Below are 17,177 nucleotides of genomic sequence, written 5' to 3'. Positions count from 1 at the left end.
TTGGGACGTAGTGCATTCGGCAGGCATTCGGAACAATATAATGGCAGCCTACTATTGTCCCTGAAGAAGAAAGCGCATGACAGCTGCATCCTACCGGTACTCACCTAGGGGCAGAAAATTGGAGGCTCACTAAAAGAATTCAACTTGAATTGAGGACGAATCAGAGAGCAATCGAATGGAAGACGATAGGTGTAACATTAAGGGACAAGGCGCGGGGCGAGTGGGTCAGGGGACAAAGACGTGTTAATGGCATATAATAAAAATTAAGAAGAAAAAATTGGTATGGTCAGAGCACGTAAAGCGAAGGCAAGGTAACCATTGGTCATTACTGGTATATCTTGCTCCGTGATTACGGGTAACAGAATAGATCCCTTGAGAAGGCAAGCGTCGCAGAGGCGGCAGAAAGTTAGATAGGCAGATGAGATAATGAAGTTTTCGGGAATAAATTAGTCGCAGTTACCACAGGACCGGGATAATTGGAGAGATAATATAGAGGCCTTTGCCCTGCAGTGGACGTACATAGGCTGATGATGATTATTATCATGATGATGACCCGAGCTGCACGACGCAACCACATATCCTTAATGTGGTGGTTCGCTGCTTCCATGTCAATGGCACATTGCTGATGCATTCCTGTATCGAATCTTTGTCAGAAAGCGCGAGCAACCTCGTCATGGTACAGCTTCGAAGTGCGATCTTCGCCCGAGGCGATTCTGCAGGATTCCCCCCCTCCAGTAGAGTGGCGTACCCTAAAGTGTGTTGTTCACATGTCGCGGCCACCCTCTTTCCATCTATTGTAAACTCTACGACGCCCTCATGTGGCGCTAGTTGGCATTGTTGAGTCGTTAGGTGGGTGTAAAGAAGTTTCTAGAGTGCACGGGCAGGCAACGAGGGCGTGGAGGAACTGCAACATCTAGACATAAGTGGGATACATATAAGCATAAAAAAGTGAAGGTCCTGCAACCGTTGCCATCACACGGAAAGGCTGCAACGAAGCAATGGATGCCGCAAATTAGAGAGAGAGATCGATGGGTGCCGGAAACGTTTTTGGAGCCATGCACGGGCATTACAGACAAACAAAAACCAAAAATTTACACCATCTTCCCGCGAGAGGAACCATGGGGTAGATGCAACGCAACGGGGTTTGCCATTGCGTTTCCGTTATGTTAGTGATGTCAGCGTGTGAATTGCTGTTGTTGTGTATCCTATATACGCAGCATGTTCACCCCCTATGCGTCGCATCTACCCCATGGTTCCCCTCGCGGGAAGATGGTGTAAATTTTTAACGGAGCGCAAGCTGCGCGCTAACACACAGCTGTCACGGCGACGGGAGCGAGCGCAACCGAGCGCAAGCTGCGCGCTGACCGCGCTGGCGCAGAGATGGCGCTGCGCTGAGAGCGGCGGAGTGCGCAGTTGCCGCGGCGAGGAGAATGGGGGAGGGATGCGGACTACGCCGCGACAACGACGCGGGACAAGGCGAGTTAAAGAGATGCGTTGCATCTAAAACCTGTTATAAAATGGATGGAGAGAACGTGCAGGTAACGGAATACCTTCAAGAAAGTATCCGAGAGAAATTTAGAATGGAATATACTGTCGCCCCGCATCGCATTAGCGATTTCACAACGGGAAAACCTGATGGTATGGATGTAGCAACACAAAAGCTGTGTAGTAAAAAAAGTACGGTTCGCTGAAATATCGCAATAGTTACGGTTGGGGTCCTCATGCATATATGGTCAAAGACTAAGGTAAAACTACTGCAAGCCACGGGGATAGGGTGAGGTTAGAAGATAACAGCGAACATGCGGCAAACCGGATGGATGATGTTTTTCTATAAATGCATAGGTGAGAAGGCTGAACAGAGCTTGCGTTGAACAGTTACCGTCAAGCCAGTGTTGTACATGTTAAAAAAGCAGGCAGTAAAATTTAAGGTCAACAGAGGGTTTAACCGTTGAAATCCCCGGGTTTTCTTTGTGTTAAATGAAAAAGTTTTTTATGCATGTTTTTTCCAGATTTTAGGGCGCTATAATCCTCCAAAGCGAAAATTGAACTTATGCTTCATGCAATTGGCCATTTAAAGGCATATTATCTATTTAAGTCATCAGGTCAAAAAAATTGAATTTGTGACAAAAATTGTTTCTTGCTTGTTTTCTTAAATTTTGAGAAGCAATTAGCCAGCGTAGAAGGAATAGAGCTGCTACAGCAAGTATTTTTACATTTAAAGCCATTTATTCAAGTGGGACTTCGGTGCTTCGAGTCACCTTGGCGTCAGTCTGGTCTACATTGAAATGTCATTCTCTTTCTTCCTTTTTTCCGCTTGACAAAAACTTTTAATTGAATGACAACAGGCATCCTTGAAAAAATATTTCACAGAAAACTCGCTGTTTTGGTTTTGTTCTCGAAGTGCTAGGAGAAGTCAGGGTAACATGTTAAAAAAAAGACACCAGGGCCGAAAGGGTTAAGGTAATAGCATACAGATTGCGCTTCAAATTATGAGGTTTAACACGCCTGAGCCATGCCTAGGTTATGAGGTGCACCGTAGTGGTGGGGTGAAGAATATCTTTGACCACGTGGATATCTTTAACGTGCGCTGAAGTATCGACACATGTCCATTTTTGCTTTCTTGCTCTGCCTGAAAAGGAGCCACCGCGGCCCGGATCGAACTCGCGTCAATGGGCTCAACAACACAGAGCACAACGCCTGAACACAATGAATAGGTGTGGCTAAGGTGCGAAACCTGTTCTGTTGATTTACCATTAGGACATAGAAGCGGTTTATGATACTGTAAATGGGGAGCAGCTTGTATTATCCCGGAGGACGAGGGAGTAGGAGCTGACTTGATTAAATTGCTCTGAGAAATATACCGGGAAAGCCAGATGCCCATTATGTAGGTCGGCACGTAGTACACTAGGTTTATACACACCCACAAATGTTTGAAGCAAGAATTTCGTCGCTTTCAGCCATTGTTCATGGTCTAAATGACGAGAATAAAAAATAAGCTGGAGGGCCGTAATTTTGCTTCCACTCATATACAAAAAGATGGGCAGGTGATAGCACAACAAATTGAAGGGCTAATACATGCAGATGACATACTGGTCCCTGCGGAAAGCCATTTTTTTCATGGAAAGCTTCATGGATTTACGCGGGGAATAAATCAGTTACCAAGACCTGCCTTTTAGTAGAGAGAAATCAGAGGTCATAGTAATTAACCTTGATGCCGAACACCACTGAGGATTAGTTCAACAAAAAAAATTGTAGAATTAATAGCTGAAAATTTTAGATGTCTATATCAATGACGTTTTAAATTACACGAAAAGGCGCGACGTCCACCTTAGAATGAATAGAAGCAGCTATAATACAGCATATTGCCCTGTTGGGCTACAATACGCACCAGGGGTAATCGGAATTTGTAAAGTCGCCATGATGCCGGGACTGACCAGGGAGGTTTCAGGCTCTAGTTAACCATTGTGGACATAACAAAGACGCAAAGAGGAAAGAATGGCGTCGAAGGAACGACGCTGAACTCATGGGTTGAGGAACTGCGCGAAAAATCTGTGACAAGACAAGTTGAACGAAACTTCTACAACGATCAGTAACTTTAAACAGTTTTTATGAGAACGCTCCTTTATATACTTATTGAACGCTGTATACACGTGTTAATATATAAACACGTATACATACCATTTTAAATACACAAGTTTGAGTGTATTGACGATGATGATGGCGAGGTTTAGTGCGGTGACACAGGCGATGAGACTCGCCGTACTGGAGGGCTCCAGAGAAATTCTGACCCCGTGGGGATCATTAGGCTGCCCCGGAATATCGAATACAAGGGGCATTTCACTTTCCACCTCCATCAGAAAAGCGGCCACTGTGGCCAGGAATCGAAACCGCGTCCTGGTACTCAGCAGCACAACGCCTTAGCCACGGATTCAGCGCGGGAGGCCTTGTTGTTGTGCCTTTGGCTGGTATACCTTTCTTGTCCCCAACAGCCAATGACAAACACGTGTATAGAAATTTGTTTTATATAAAAAATAATGTTGCATGCGCGTATATAAAGGAATCACGTGCATATAAATTTTGTGTGTATATTTGTCCCTATTTTGTGCTGTTTCGCTTGCCTGAAAGAGCACCTTCCCGTACTAATAACCATTCTGACACTGACCTCAACCATGCTAAACTTTGAAACAAAGGAACGGCCCCGCATAAGGTTTGAGAGCTATACTACAGCTCTCGCCACATTATCATGTAGCCAGGGACAACAACGGTTCTTGGAGAAATAAAGTTTATTGGAGCGAGCTTGTGCTCTCAAAAGTACTCAAAGATTTCGCAAGTGGTGGAGAAGCTGTCAGCGGCGTGACGTGGATAGATTAGCATTGGCAAAAAAAATGTCTCTGTTTTTCCAGTTAGAGGATTTTTATTACCGCGTGTACATTCTTGACCGGAAACGTCGAATTACATCGAGAGCACTCGCCCTTATTCTAGTTCACCGACGACAGGGCAAAATGCTGTCCCCATAAATTCATACTACCGGCGTGGAATACCAGACAAAGCGAACATCAGCCGCGCTCAAATTAGGGCTCCCACCTTTCTCAAAGAAAAAACCCGGCAGCCTCGGATGGTGGGGGGGATTGATTTTGAAAGAGGTACAAAGAATCAAATTAAATCAGAAACTAGGAATGTCACTTATGGTATAAAGAAACGTGATTACTCTGCAGTAATCCGCGTTTACTTTTTGTTTCGCCATAATGTGTTTCTTTACACAGACATGTTCAGTTCACACGTGCAGACAAAACCAAATGTAATACTCAATAAAAGAATACAAAATAAACAGACGGTAGGACAAGGAGGCGTGGTTGCACTTCTGAAGATCTTACTCTATTTCTACAGGCAAGTCCTCAAATAAACATTCTAAATAAACAGCCAGAAACACTGGCAGCAACACAACTTTAAGGTCCACTCATGAGGTCGGCGGCCAGGCGCCCCGGCCGCGCGTGTAAAAGGAAAGATATCCCTCCGCCCGCCCCCCCTTCTTCCCGCTCGGTCTATAGGCATTGCACTGACAACACTACGCTGTGGTGGCCACCAATTCGCTGCGGCGCGTTCGGAAGACGGGTTGTCTGGATGGAGGATTGCCGCGGGAATAACCCGCTTTAAGAAAGCAGACGGCCCCACAAAGTTCCCAGAATTTGTTATGTTGCGGACAACGGAGGGATAATTATAGTCGTCTGACCGCCCGCCGCGGCGGCTTTTCGGCGAGATCCCATTGTAGCGCACAACAGTCAAAACGGCGTAGCCGCCGCTTTTCACCCCCTCCGTGGGGGGGGGGGGGGGGGCGTGTGTGTGGGGGCTTTTGTCCCGAAGGTAGTTGCGCGTTATTAAATATTCTGCACATGGCTGTCTACGCGAATTTCGGTCCTCCGTTACGCGTGTACGAAAGATAGAGGGGCGTTCCTGAGGGAAAGTAATACCGAGGTGTTATCAGGCCTAACTTGTCCGTTAGAAAGCGTTCTCATCTGAGCTCTCAGCTAGGCTGTTCCCGGCGAGACAAGGAGTCACGACCGCTGAAGCTGGGTTGGGATTTGTGAGCCCCCTAAGCGAGAGATATACTGGAGGATCACGTCAGAATTTTAGGGTACAGCTGGGTACCGGGCACCTAGGCGGGTCCTGCGGCGCGAACAGAGTCCCGGCGGTCGTTTCTTGAGCGGTTTTTGTACGCTCCCAGCATAGCAGAGTTAGACGGATTTGGAAAGCTCGAGTGACGTGTTCGCCTTGGAGCTTGCGTCTAGCGGAAGTTTGAAGTTGTTGAGTTTTTAATCCTTACCCAGGCAGCACAGGACTGTTCGGCCTAAAACAGGCCGGTGTACTTTGGCCGGTGATTTTCTGTCCGGCCGTTTTCCGGCAGCCATGTTCGGCCCATGTCCAAATGTGGGCCTTTTGGCCGTATACGGCCGTACTCCCATGGCTGTCCAACGGCCAGTGTCCGTCGGCCAGTCGACCGGCTTACGGTCATACGGCCAGATTCCAGCCGTAGGGCTCCGGCCATTCCAAAGCCACCCGTGTACGGCCGAAGTACGGCCGCCGGAGGACAGCCGAGATGCGGTCGTCGGACTCCAGCCGGACTAAAGCTACCGGAAATATGGCCGTGCTACGGGCATTGGAGTTCAGCCACAGTACGTTAACTGTACTGAGGCCGGTCACTGCATGTCGCGCAAGCAGATGACTAATTTGTGCAGTTCAGAAGCAGCACAAACCCAGCATTTTGGGTCCAATGCAGCCACATCAAAGTGAGCTCGCACGCAACCACCAGCCGTCAAGCTTTCAGCGCAGCCTTGCTTAATTACCAGCCTCAGTTGACAGCAAAACTCGTTTATTAAACAGTGCTCACAAATTGTCGTTCCTTTAATTGCTGTGCCTCTTTTACTGCCGAACACAGAAAATATTCAGTTCTTTGTAGAGCTTGAATAGATGTATTGTCCATGTCCTGATATCCTCTGTGGGGCGGCTTACCTATAATAAACCGGAAAAGAGGAGGGGGGGGGGGGCGGAGGGCGCATACTTTAGTGGGTTGAATTTCAGAGAGATAAATTGCACCGCTTTTAGCCAATTTCTTTTAGGGCAATATTCCGGAACACTTTCATGCTATGACTACAAAAACTATTTTTATAACAGTTGCTTGACCAATTTTGATGTATATAAAACCGGCGTGAATGCCTCTACGAAGCGTTTTGGTTCTCAACAAAACACTCAGGAGCATATAATATAACTCCTTCACAAAAAAGTACCTCCAGTTTTTGCCCATTTTTCTTGCAAAGACATTTTCTACTCGATCAACTTTTCTGATGATCTTGCGCAGGGCTGATCCTAAGAAGGAGCAAACAGGCACTTTCATTTTCAATCTATTTTAATATTGTTTTCATGAGTATACGTCCACACCAATTAATAGTCCAAAAGAACTTAATTTTCTTCTAATGCCATACTACGTTCAAAAAATTCTATACGCGTTGCGAATGACGCCCTGCTTCAGGTGGCTGCAGTTGTATCCCTCTGTGTTCGCGCAAGGAAAGGCGTAAAATTAGAGTTACATAATTTGTTTCAGACCAATAACATAGCAATGGTAGCATGCATACAGGAAACCTGGCATACTGCAACGAATAGGGCAATAAATATTTCATTCGTCAAGGTTGAATGCGTAGGGTTCTCAACCCGTGGGAGGCAAACTTGCACCTCTGGAAGTTTATTTTTTTTAATTTATTTATGTATTAGTTTATTTATTTATTTCTATTCATTGATTTATTCATTGTTCTATTTATTTATTTATTTATTTGATGCCTGCTTGCCTTTGCATGCATTACAGAAGGGAGATACATAACACTAAGCATTAAATATGCGACAAAATAACAAAATAATTTTACAAAGCGCGCTGAAAATCGTCAATATAAACAGTTAATGCAATAATACGTGGAAGTTAATTACACTGCAGTATTGATGTAAAATAAAATGAATCGCTCAAGGCGTCACCTTTAAAGGAAAGTTAATAATTTGCTTTAAGCTAGCGGTCCCACTTTGCGATATGTAGAATGGCGCTTGGACATACTTCTCCCCTTCTACTCCAGTTTTCCAATGATAGATATTACGAAAAAAGTTCAACCTGTGGTTTCGTCTGTGATCTTTCACGTCCTGCCATTTCAGTTTACTTTTACTTTCTCTCATGCTAAGTTGAGCGTGCCAATTACCTAATACGAATCGCACTGACATATTCTGTATGTTTTCGAGCGTATCAACCAGCTCTTTGGTGTAGGGATCCACGAAAACACATGCGTACTCCAAGATTGAGCGCACATGAGTGAAATACGGTTGTTCTTTTCAGTTAGATGGAGGTTCACTGAAATTTCGTCTCAGAAAGCCAAAAACATATGCAGACGTAACTTTTATGGTGTGAACCTGCCTATTTAACCTCTAACCACTCCCTAAATAAACTCCTAGGTATTTATATTCCTCGGCCGTTGTAACAGCAGCATAGTTTACGGTATACGTATTCAATTTGAATGAAGGTTTTCTTGTAAAGGTGCCGTTAACACGCTGTTTAACATCCAAAACTTTTCTGAATCAGCACACCAGGATGTTATTAAATTCGAATAAAGCTGCAGGTATACGGAATCATGTTCATTCGCAATAGTCCGGTAAACTACACAGTACTTTTGAACAAAGCTATAGGGCCAATAGTAATAACAATGCAAAAACCGATTCATTCAGTTCATAGGATGAAATGTACTACGCAGAAGGTGATATGGAACACCATCATTTGCTTTTTTGCAGTCCAAGAATATACAGTCAACCACTTTAAGCTTATCTATTGCAAGCCCCAAACCGTGCGTGAACTCAACAATCTGCGTTGAGCAAGAAAATCCTGATAAAATCCGTGTTTTCTAGGATGCTGGCGATTGTGTTTAACCAAATGAGTCATATCCCAAGAGTAGCTAAGCTCACCTTCAAACATCGGAACTAAATTAACAGCTAGGCTTCGTCAGTGACAAGGCTCTGTTATTATCGCAAATTTAAAATAATTTTTTTTCTAAATAGGCAGTCGTAAAATCCCATGAAGTAACATAGTGCAGGGCATGAAGTTGATCCTACCAATGCACGAGCGAGTCTGTTCTACGTTTATCACCAACAACATAGTGCCAAATTGCTTGTCGCAGTTTAATTGTAAGCAGAATAACTTGCGCTTTTGCTCGCACTTGCCTTTCTTTGGTGGGGAAGTCCTTGACATGGTGGCGGTTTAGCTCCTGCGTGGTGGCCGCTTGCTCGACGCCCTTGAAGGCCAGTTATTTTGGTGAACCATCTCCATCTCGGATCGGACATCTCTGCCGGGTCGATGTCTCCAATGCTCTCCATTTCTTGAGGGGCGAATAGCCTCGAGCTGATGCGTCGACGAAGCCGGCGGCAGAGGCGTGGTAGCGGCGATGACTGGCGAGGCTTAGCTCACCCGTCGGTGTGGCACAGTCTTCTTGTGGCAATAAATGACATTTCGATGGCCTAAAAGGTTCCCTGCTAATGTCCAGTGAGTCCTTGCACCTTGCCCGTTCACCGAGAACACTCATTACTGTTTGACAAACGATGTTCGTTCATTTAAAACGTAGAAACACGGAGCGGATGAAAAACGCGTCCCCGTCGTTCGGCTCCCTAACGGCTTTTTCTCCCCCCAGAAAAAAAACGGCCTTCCAAACACGTCTGTGCATGAATTCTCGGCGCCCAGGCGCGTGCCGTTGTTCGGCTGTATGCCGTTTGCCGAAAAAATGACGTATAACCAGATACCTTACGTAGGCCGGTCTCCTCTTGAACACCGGTTGCCAAATATTCTGTGGCCATTCGCTTGCCGTAATTCGGCCGAGGACAGCTAACCGAATGAAAAACGTATATTCTGGGGCCGTACGTCGGCCGGTATCCTTCATAACACTGGTTGCCCGAAGAAAACGAATATTCCACCGCCGGACGCGCGGTTCACCGTTGAAACAACGAATGCACGGAGGCCGCGCTCCGGCCGGTCTCCTTTCGAACACCAACTGCCGCAAGAATACGCATATTCTGTGGCCGGTCGCTTGCCGTGCTATGGCCGATTACCGCTTCCCCAAGAGAAAACGGATGCCCTAAGGCCGTACTTCGGCCGTTCTCTTTCTCAACATCGGCAGCCGTAAGAGAACTGAATATCTGGCAGCCAGTTAGCTGCCGTTGTGCGTCCGGACACGGGCGGACGGAAAAATACCGAAGCGCTGGTTGCCGAATGTTGGCCGTTCAACGCATGATCAGTGGCTGCCAGAACCTGGATGCTGGCCGGACATGCCAGAAAGCGGCCATAGACGGGCCAGTCTTGGGGCACACTTTCTGTGCCGCCTGGGTATGTACTCAGTTATCCTAATGTAAATAGTTGTATATAAAGTCTTCATTTTCCTTAACCAAATCGAAACGCCTCAAGTTCAGCATGCCGACCATCTCCAAGAGCTTCAACACCAGTGCCCCGACAGCCTCCTGCCAAATCAACCGGAGCACGGGTGATAGGGTTCCTGATGAGCACCGTATTTCTATGAAACGAACATCATCAATCTTTACTACACCTCAACCCAAGAATTTGTACTCAACCCAAGAATTAAGGACCACAACGTACACAAAACAATAGAGAAATAAAAATATGACGAGCGAAACGGTGTGTGCGCTGTTCAGCCAGTTTTGCTAATTAAAGGAGTACTTAAAAGTAGACCTGCAAACGCCCCACCAAGCACACCCGCTCCCTGGGGACATGCCTCTCTCCAAAAAATGTCGGGCACTCCGGCGCTACCCCGACAACCTCCCAGTGCGGCACACGGACATGGACATCCATATCCTACTGCGCCCACATGGTGCACTTAATCTGAGTTCAGTGCCCGAACTTATTTCGCGGACGCCTTCATGTACCAAGCGGCCATACCGCTAAACACCGTCGATCAAGTCCACATCCAACAGACATAAAACTGCTTGCTGATCAGCCCCCTATTAGAGGATCGTGCGAGAAGTATGTGCAAGTAAACCCTCTCACAATTTGGCGGCAATGCTACGAAGTGGTGCTCTTGTGTGCTCTTCCGATAACTCGATCGCCGGGGTGATTTACAATATCTTGGAAGAAGACACGAAAAAGCTTTGGCAGGTTAGCATCTGCAAATTCCACGAAGACCTCCGCAGCCTAGAGGCAAAAGGACTCAACAAACCTAGTACGGCAAAAACTCTATTTGATGGCACAAAGCTCCCTTGCTGAATTTGTTATAGATCTACAATGTACAGATGCAAACCTCTTCGGGAAACGGAAAATGATCTGTTCCAATGCACAGCCGCTTTCTATGTGCTCCTGCTCCTGCACTTTGAACACTCCAGAAGGTCATCCGTGCTACCCTCTTTGTGTCCTGCGCGAAGGTTCGCACGTAATGGGCTCTGTGTACTACCCGCCACGGTTTCAGCCTCGTAAGTCATCTTGCACGTACAGCCAGATGCTCTCTAACAGTCAAGATCAGCAGAACACCACCCCCCAAGGTGACCATCGACCACCAAAGCGACCCGGCACCTCCAGTCAAGTCATCCGCGGCCAGGTGAGCTCCGCCGGCATGCCCTTTAGCCCTCCCCACACCGTACTCCGTCATAATTCCTCCCAACCACCTCATTCCTGCCACATTCGTCTTCAAAACCTGCTTAAAGAAATACAAAACCTCCTTTCCCAACTCCTTCACACCGAACATGACATCGAGCGGCCCGCCCGAGAAAACACCCTTCTGAAAGCCGAAGCCACAATCCCAATCTCCCTACCTGATGTAGCACAGGTGGCGCTGCCTCGTAAACGTAAACACCTGACCAACACCACTTAGACCCCACCCCACCTAGAAATACCGTCACTTTGCACCAAACTCGGAAATGTATTCACAACATAGAAACAGCAAACACAGGGAAAAATTACCGATAATAATTACCAACAACAAGACTCCCTAAATCAGCACCTGAAGTGGGCGAGGTAATGTATGGCCAATTTATGGCTCAGCAGAATCCGTACCCTTAGCAGCCAGTACTGACCATGATCAAGAACTATAAGAAGCGGGATGTTAGATCGCAGTAAACCTGCATCGGCTCCAACACAATCGCACGGATTTCCTATCATTCTTTATTTCCTCATGTCCCCCATCCCTTCTTGCACTACACGAGGGAAACACCATCCAAAGCTCTCCATTATATCGCCCATCAATTACATTGCCCATCTTCCCCCACCCGGATCTCGTAGCAACCGCTGATACCTGCAAATCACCAATCCAGCACCTCATCTAGAAATCCTGCCTCCACAACCATCCCTGGCCTGAATGAAATTCCTTAACATCTACAGCACCCGAAATACCCGCACGCCAGCGTTGCTTCTTTTGAAGCAAGCATTACGTCATTACGTTTGCTGGTAAGAACCTTTTAGGAATATGCGGTGGCTTTAAAGGAGCCATGAAGATAAAATACAGCTTTGTTCAATTTGAAAGAACTGGGATTCAGTATCTCATTCAGCTCTATTACAGCCACAATAGATGTTTTTTAACAAAAAAAGCAAGAAGTATTTAAAAACTTTCAAATTGTGCGCCACAGTGACGTTTTACGAGCAAGAATGACGTGTTATGGGCCAACAATAAAACATAATTTTCAGTGCGTTAACTGCACGTTAGCATTGAAGTGATGCGGTCATGTGGAACTAGAGGCCCCATTACAGACGTCCAGTCATGTGTCGTCGCGACAGGTCAGTTAGGCGGCCGCCAATCGCACAAACAAGGTTCCGTGACGTCATAAAAAAGTGGCGGGAAATTGGCTAGTGGGTCGCGACAGCTTCACACGTTTTCTTTAATATCTCCGTTATTTCTTTGAAGATTGCGATGATGTTGGTATCACTGTTATCGGGACAAAGCAGTCCTTCTAATAAACCCAACTTGCATTTCGTCTTCATGTCTACTTTAAGGTCCCGCCTCGCTTGGGGCTGCCCGAGAACACCTCGCAAAGGCAGGCTTCTCCGGGAACTAGCGCAACAACTACAACTCAACACAGAACCTGACCCTGAACTGCTACCCGCATAGGCAATAACGTGTTTAAGAAAGGAGTCCAAAGGCGCCGTAAAGAAAGACTCCCATTACATCAAACTGATTTGCTTGACAATATAAAGTACTATCCAAAGTTCCTCTACTATACTGCCTTAATACTACCGGAAGTTCCTCGTTTTCCTTCTCTTCTTTTCTGTCCGCCCGTGCAACGTCCTCTTCTTCATACTGATAATTGCTACAAATTCTGGCGTAACCAAATGCTACACAGCGTACAAAGAGACACCCACCCAGACCTCAACTTTCCATATAAGGTTCACACAGCAGACTGGTTGGTTAATACTTCTTCACAGACTAGGTAGCGGCAAATAAATTAATGAACTCGCTCTTGCCTTCTTACCGACCGCCCCTCTCGCACCGCCCTCAATCGGAACAACTGTCAATTACGAGCGTTGATGCAGGCCCCTTGAACCGCCGAAAAAATATCCCGCCATCTCCACGAAGTGATTGATGATGAGAGGGGCGAAGCTAAAATGCTTATCGGTAAAACCGTGAAACATTTGAAACATTGTTATAGGTCTTCTTGAACGCGCGCACCATCTGAACGAGTGAAGGACATAAGGCGCGTTCGTACCCATGCTCGCGTCTCGGTTTGTAGCGCAGTGAGAATTGCGCCACGTACCTCCCGTTGCGGCCAGAGAGTCGTGGGATCGAAACCGGGCGCTGCCGCGTCAAGACCACCACTCCTCGCTCGCAAAGCTTGAGACTTCCTACCGCTCTGTTGACAAGCCCCTCGACGACGTCGATGTTTGTGGTGATTATGTAGGGCTTGTTTGGGACGATGAGAATCTCCATGGGTAAGTTGGCGAATTCGGTGTGTGACATTTTAGCCACCTTGGCCGTCGCCTTTTGCAGAGCGTCTCGTGTCGCGTACCCCCGGTACGTGTCTTGAGTTCGCAGGCGACGAACGACAACCTCTTCTTATTCCTCTCCTCCTTGTTGTATAGCAACGAACGCGTTGAACGTTTTGAACTGTGCGGCCATTCTTTGGTTGGCCAATCCCTAGGGAGATCCTGTCACAATCATTATCCTGGTGCCGTGTACAGCAGCAACGAGGGACAAGACAGGGCCCGAGCAGGAGGAGATTCGCCCCTAAAATCACTGCAGCCTGCTCAGCGGATACCGACATAATGACAGAATAGCTTGGAGCAGTACTTGCCACCCGCACCAAACTTTAAGAGCCTGTATACTGTCGGTAGTCTCTTGAACAGATTCCGCCAGCTAATCTCCATACGTTGACTCCCGCATGCAGCACCTATGGGAAGCATACTGCGGCTTAGAAAAACGTTGCAAGCAGCAGAAGCACAAGCTAACCCTCAGAAGTAAACGAGCACGTGTTCAGCACGACATGCAGCAACACACACAAACCCTGGTCCGCCCCATATGGAACCATCTGCGGGACCCTCTCAATAAAACGCTCTCTACTAACACACTCGGAGCATCAGATGTGACCTCCTTAGTACTAAAAACTCTAAACACAACACCAGCCGCTGGGAGAAACAAGTGATACACTCCTTTATTCTGCCCTCCGCCCAACACACACGAAGCACACTTAAACAACTCTACATCCCTCTGCTCCTCAGGTGTCTCAGCAGCATGAATGCATTGGTCCATACCATGAGGAACTCGATGCTTCTTTAACTTTTGAAGTGAAAGCCGCGTATTTCATGATCCGCTACCATACGGTGCCCGTAGACGATGGGTTCCCCCATACACCACCTGCACCCCCTTCAGGACCGCACCATCGACCACCTCCCCACCGTACCCAACACACACCGCCGTAATCATACCGGTCCCTAGCAGCTGGACTCTGTCATATGTTACACTTATCGGTAAACCTATCAAACCCTTCGACATCATGCACGTCCATCTAATCTGACAGATCTCTTGTCACGGCTAATTATTGAAAATTGTCATACACGTCCCAGCAAACCATTGCGTTGAATAGAACATTTTCACCCAAACATGCTGGGATTTACACCGCACCTTCCAACCCAGGCCGTTCTTATGCAGGTTCGCCATGATGTCTTACACAGCCACCCTACACGTATCATTTGATACGTGTAGGTCGGTTGTTTTTTGATGTACAATAGGCATTCGATAACATTTCTAACACCGCCATACTAGGAAAAGTCACTTCACTCGGCCTCGGCCCAATACGTTCTCCTATATTCCCATCTTCATCAACCCGCTGCGGCAAGCATACGATTGGGCGCCATACAGTCCCCCCTTCCTCCACGCAGACCCCGGCACATAACCACCACAAGAGGCTGCCTTGTCACCTCCTCTGTTTGACATAGCAGTTATCCCCATAGCCAAACCCCTCCACACTATCCGTCACCTCCGCAGCGCTATCTCAGCAGACGAGATCACTATGTAGGTTCCTTAAGGCAGCAAGAAAAACAAACGAAAATTTATTGGGAGGGGTAGCTCGAGGCCGCATCGAGGAAAGAAGAGGGAGGGAAGATGAGGGCATCAATAATATCTTAACATGGAGTAGTCATGGATGAACCGCCATAATGCGGTTAGTCTCTTTGATGCGGCCCTTTGGATAGATCTAGTCTTCGTAAGCAAGGACCCAGGTAGACCGCTGTGTCGAGCGTGGCCCCCGCTGTGTCGAGCGTGGCCACAGCAGACGTATAAAGGGTCGGATGGTGATCTTGCGCAGGTGAAACATCGTTGGAAGCTGCTGTACTGGCATTGCTGCCCAGTCACGTTTTCATGAAGGTGTGCCTCCAACTGGCCACCACGTCATCAGTTCACAAGTAACCAGAACGCTCCCGATTTATGAAGACCTGTGTGTTACGGGGAATCGTAGGAGGCCGTGGGTCCGGGTTGGTGGCCACTGTCAATAGGAGATCGTGATGGTGGCGCTCCTTGCGGCCGAGGTGTTCGCCATCGGTATCAAAGCACAACTCCTCCATGCGGGAGCGTTCGAGCTGCGGGGGAAATCACGACAAGCCTCTCTCGCCAGCCTAAGGGCCCACTCACTACATAGGGGTCATGCGTGCCCGGGTGTTAAGCGTACCTGGTGTTAAGCAGCAATGCCCATATCGAAGAAACCGCACAGGCAAGTCTCACTACTACCTTCCAACGCATACAAACCCTCATGCTCGAATGCGCTCCAACCATGTCATCGCTACTCACCTTCTCGCCACACGGAAGAGCCCCCGCACATAAACTCTGCCTCTGCGTGAACTAAACCCCTCCCGCGAACAACGATCGCCGTACTCTCGGGATCTATATCACCTCTGCACGCTCCCTTCGGATAACACGCAATAATATCAAACAATACGTAGCCTAAACATCTCCTCTTATCCGCCTTGTAGAAAAACACCAGCACGACATGGGGAAGACCAACCGCATATGTCTTCTCCAAAGCTTCCTCGTCAGTCTATTAACCTACCACGCCCGTTCAGTTCCCTCCCACCGACCAAAAACGCATAACTGAATGGCTCACACGGAAAGGCTACCGCCAGGCATTGCTCTTACCTCCCTGCCCTTCACAGCGTGACTTAAACTATGCGCCTATAATCTCTACGCAGGAACTCTCTAAAGCGCACCGCTCCTCCCAAATCCTCCACCTGTCTGGCTCCTCCACCGGACACCACATAATAGCCAGCCTCAGCATGAACCCCTTTACCACGCTCTTTGCCCACTATATATACCCCCACACTTACGACGCGTACTCCTGTCAAACCCCTTCCTCGCGACATGGTTCCTCTCCACCACGCAGGCTACCGTGTGGCACGAGCCAATCACCACACCCTCTCCGACCCACCCAACACCCCAGCATTTATGTGACCGTGACCCAATCCCAACGACTGCGCTTACGGAACACCAAGCGTCTCCTCATCCGCTCTTCTACAGGGGCAAAAGAAGCCGACATTTGCCCTCGCCATAGTTCAACACCCCCGACCCACCACCAGCCTCTCCTACAGCCAGAATGTCCTCTCTAACTAACTTAAGGTTCGTATCTTTCACAAGCCCTCCATGTCTTCCTGGAACACCCTCACGATCCTGACGAGCTATTGTGGACTCCGGCCCACGTTTCCTTACAAGGAAATGAGGCAGCACATTCACATGCTGGAGAACCCGGGCTCCCGCATTTGTTCTGCATAAACATAGCATCTCCACATCACCATATACAGACACACCGACATTAGAAACCCTGCCATATACCGAACCACAAGACTCTCCCAGCTCCCAGAACACACTATCACAAAAGGAAAACTGCATATTGCGGATCCTCCAAGCGCATACCCAACACCACCGCCAAATCGTCTCCTCACCCCACTGCCCGCGCTGCGGTGCCTTGTGGACGCACTTTATTTCCCTCTGCCAGTGCCCCAAGGATCGCACCCCACCCCTTCCCACACTCAGGCCTGGCAGCAGATCATGCAGTGCTCGGAGGTCTTAGTTCAGGTGCTAGTAACCTCCCAAGACCTTAAGGTCAAGGTGGCCCTGTGAGCAGCCGTCTCCGCCCCTTAAGGGGGAGCTTTCTGAATAAATCATAATTCCCTGTCCTTCTCTCAACGG

General features: G+C 47.9%; 1 pseudogene; it reads left to right on the top strand.

Moving 5' to 3' along the window:
- The window catches only part of LOC144146653 (uncharacterized), a 66,586-nt pseudogene extending 49,478 nt beyond the window's left edge, over positions 1 to 17,108 (top strand).
- Positions 17,109 to 17,177: the final 69 nt, after the last annotated feature.

This window comes from Haemaphysalis longicornis, unplaced genomic scaffold, assembly GCF_048455015.1.
Source record: "Haemaphysalis longicornis isolate Haplotype H1 unplaced genomic scaffold, Haemaphysalis longicornis Haplotype H1 scaffold_7, whole genome shotgun sequence".
Classification (NCBI taxonomy): Eukaryota; Metazoa; Arthropoda; class Arachnida; order Ixodida; family Ixodidae; genus Haemaphysalis; species Haemaphysalis longicornis.
The sequence above is the reverse complement of the archived record's forward strand: the minus strand, read 5'-3'. Positions and strand labels throughout refer to the sequence as shown.